Genomic DNA, 3,383 nt, shown 5'->3' with positions numbered 1-3,383 from the left:
CCCCCCTGGCATGTTCTTTATAAAGTGAATTTTCTAAAAGTTTAATCTTTTGATTTATAAATGTAAAATTTTGAGTTTCATATTTCTTTTCTCCCAGTATGGTCACAAAATGTGTCAACATATTTTCCTGTTAAATTTTAAGTTCTGTAATTTGAATCTTCTGCACACCAAGAATTTAGCAGGATTAGGGTTTTGCCTTTTAAGTAACTGAAGGTGGGTATTGTGAACACTCCGTGGGATTAGCTCATCACCCAGCTGGTGGATATAAGATGAACTCCCTTATCAAAGTGTGTCAACTCTAGGGGACCCCTTTGCTCCTCACGCCTGGGTCCCGTGCTGATCCACTGGATTCACCCTGCTCTTCTTCCTGTCCGTTAGGATCTGGTAACCACCCTGAACACCAGTACTTCCCATCAGTCTCTTGATGGTCTGTTCAACTTGCCTCAACTCTTTAGTGGTCAGCAAACATTCTTCACCCACATAGAGCATAGAGCACGTGGAAAGAAATATTGAAAGCATGCCCTAACCGGTTTGGCTCAGTGGATAGAGCGTCGGCCTGCGGACTGAAAGGTCCCAGGTTCGATTTCGGTCAAGGGCATATACCTTGGTTGCGGGCACATCCCCAGTAGGGGGTGTGCAGGAGGCAGCTGATTGATGTTTCTCTCTCATCGATGTTTCTGACTCTCTCCCTCTCCCTTCCTCTCTGTAAAAAATCAATAAAAACATATTTTAAAAAATAAAAAAAAAATTTTAAAAGCCACAAAAAGAAAATACATTGAAAACAGTACAACAACTTGATCCCAGTAAGAGAGTAACAAAATATGCCTGTGCATGCCATGCAGTGCCCCAGGGTGCCTCAGCACAGTTTGGGATTCTTTGATTGTAACTGATAGCAACTGAAATGACTAGAAGTCAGAAAGGAAATAGGATGATTATTTTAAGGATAGGTAGAGGGAGGTTATCGGAACCTGTGGACAGACAGAAGAATCCTGGCACCCAGGACTGCAAAGCCATCAATACTCTGGCCTCATTTCTGTTTCTCTAGTCCACATTGTATAGTCTGGCTGCCCAGCTTTACTGTTGTAAGTCTTACCATGTGGAGAAACTGTCTCGATTGCAAATTTTCAGAAGTGAGACTGACCCAGGTTGGGTCCACTTCTGGCTAAGTAAACTCTAGCAAAGAGGAATGGTGTTTTTGAGTATAAATGTGGGTGGGGGTATATTATTGTTAAATACCCCCCAAAAGTGCTGATGGAATACACAAGTCTCAAAACAGGAGCAAATACCCCAAAGTTGGGGCAGATATCAGAGAGAGAACTTCCTGTCCATGCCTGTAATCCTGAGTCTGATGATTTCACTTCCTGGACATGGATGTACACTGTAGTGTGATTCTGTTTCTCAAAATTCTGTGCCAGGAATAGCAGGGCAGAGAGATCAGCTCAGGCCCCTCATCTATAATCATGTTCTAAGTGATTAGACTTTGGTTAATCCACAAATGCACATGATCCTTTTGAAGGCATCGCTGGCCCTCTAAGCTCTCCACATATTTATTCTAAGCTAATGTCACTTTTCAATATCACTGATGGGTGATACTAAAAGTGAATTGTTACTAGGGAACCTTGAAGGGTGGTGTGGAAGGGTGCTATGAGGAAGGTAGAGGGCGCTAAAGACAAATGTCCAAACAGATTTACCTGGGGCCAGTTCTGGAGAAGAGAGAGCATTGTGCCGTGCCAGCACGGCCAAGGGTGAACCTGAGGAGAGGTGGTGAAGAATTTAAGAAGACAGAGAGAATACAGCTGGGGCTCAGCGGATCTCCCACGCCTGGGTGAGGACACAGAAGACCCAGCCTGCAAACAGATGCTTTATTTTACAGTCTGATTAAAACAAGGGTAGATTAACATGTATACAAATGATCTTGTTTTGGCAACACTTGCTGCACCTCCCACAGCCCATTAGCTACTTAGGAAGGAATTAGGGAGGGCTTAATTATGCTAGGAGAGCTCTGCCCTCCAGGCTGGGACTTGTTTGTGGCCCTGCCACAGGTCAGCCCGAGCCTTGACCCTAGCCGCTCCCCTACAAGCATAAATGAGTCTTAAGGAATAAGAAAGGTCCTATTGGAGGTGTGTTCCGGGTGGAGAGAGTAACACAAGTAAGGGTATAGATTTATGGGTGTTTGGGTCATGAATTTGGACAGAACCAGTGGAAATAGCTTATCTCTGCTCTACCGTGTCTAGGGCCTGAGCCTGGGAGCCTCAGATCTCTGGGTGTGATGCAATTTGCTGGTAGCTGGTATCTGGAGCCTTCTTCCCTCACATGTCCCATGTCTGGCCTGGGGTTACTCAAAAGCTGGGCTCAGTTTGGGTTTTCTCACAGCACAGGGAATAGTTGGACTTACCAGTCTTCCTTATACATCTGCATCCATCCCCAGAGAGTAAGCACCATAAAGGCAGAGAATGCATTGTACTTATTTCATCCCCAGCACCTAGCACAGTGCTCGGGACATAACAGGCGTTCAAGAAATACTTATTGGCTGAGTGAATGGAAGGGAGCAGAAAGTTAAGCTACTCCGTGTCAAAGGGCCTCCGTTTTCTGAGAGGGAGAGAGGTAAGGTCTTCCTCTGAGAATGAGGGGAGGTGGGTATTGAAAAGGTCCTTGAGGCGTTGGGGAATGTTTGGGAAAGTGGGCAAGTTAGGAGGGCAGTGCCACCATCTGCACCATCACAGGACTTTCTGTAGCAGAGCCTCTACCTGGGTGGACACGGTTTGTATGGGGACCCAGGGGTCGGGTTTTACTCAGAGTGTAGGCACAGGTTTAATGTTATAAAGAAGTTTCAAAGTGTTGAAGAAAGTGGTCCAGGTGGGCAACTAGGGGACTGGCTTCCTAGGAAAGTAAGTGAAGAAGCAGGTAGGAGGTGGAGGGCAGGAGGAACCAACTAGAGGCCAAGTCCTCAGGGCGGAGATGACCGAAGTAAATTAGGGGGGAGGGGTGCAAGGCTATAAGGCTGTGGCCAGAAGGTGGGTATTGGAAGATTGATGTGTACCAAATTCACGAGGTGACAAATTCCAGAGAGCGGTTAGAACTTGGGTGGCTCAAGTGCAAGTTTCAATAAGGCTCCAGGCATGGTAGCTCTTTATTTGTACGCATCCCGGGAAGCTGCCAGAGAAAGAGATGCTGGTATGGCTGATTTCTGTGAGCAACTGTGTCTCTAGTCCCAGCGGAAATCTGTTTTAACGGGAACAGACCTTTTAGGATTTTTTTTCTATTGTGTTAATCAAATCTCTAGAAACTGGCTTACCACTAAAATGCTGCCCAACTAGTGCCCACTACTAAACTACCCCACATTTCTTTGATCTTTTCCATTCTCTCCTGACTTTCTCAATACT

This window comes from Eptesicus fuscus, chromosome 7 (genome assembly GCF_027574615.1).
Source record: "Eptesicus fuscus isolate TK198812 chromosome 7, DD_ASM_mEF_20220401, whole genome shotgun sequence".
Classification (NCBI taxonomy): domain Eukaryota; kingdom Metazoa; phylum Chordata; class Mammalia; order Chiroptera; family Vespertilionidae; genus Eptesicus; species Eptesicus fuscus.
The sequence above is the reverse complement of the archived record's forward strand: the minus strand, read 5'-3'. Positions refer to the sequence as shown.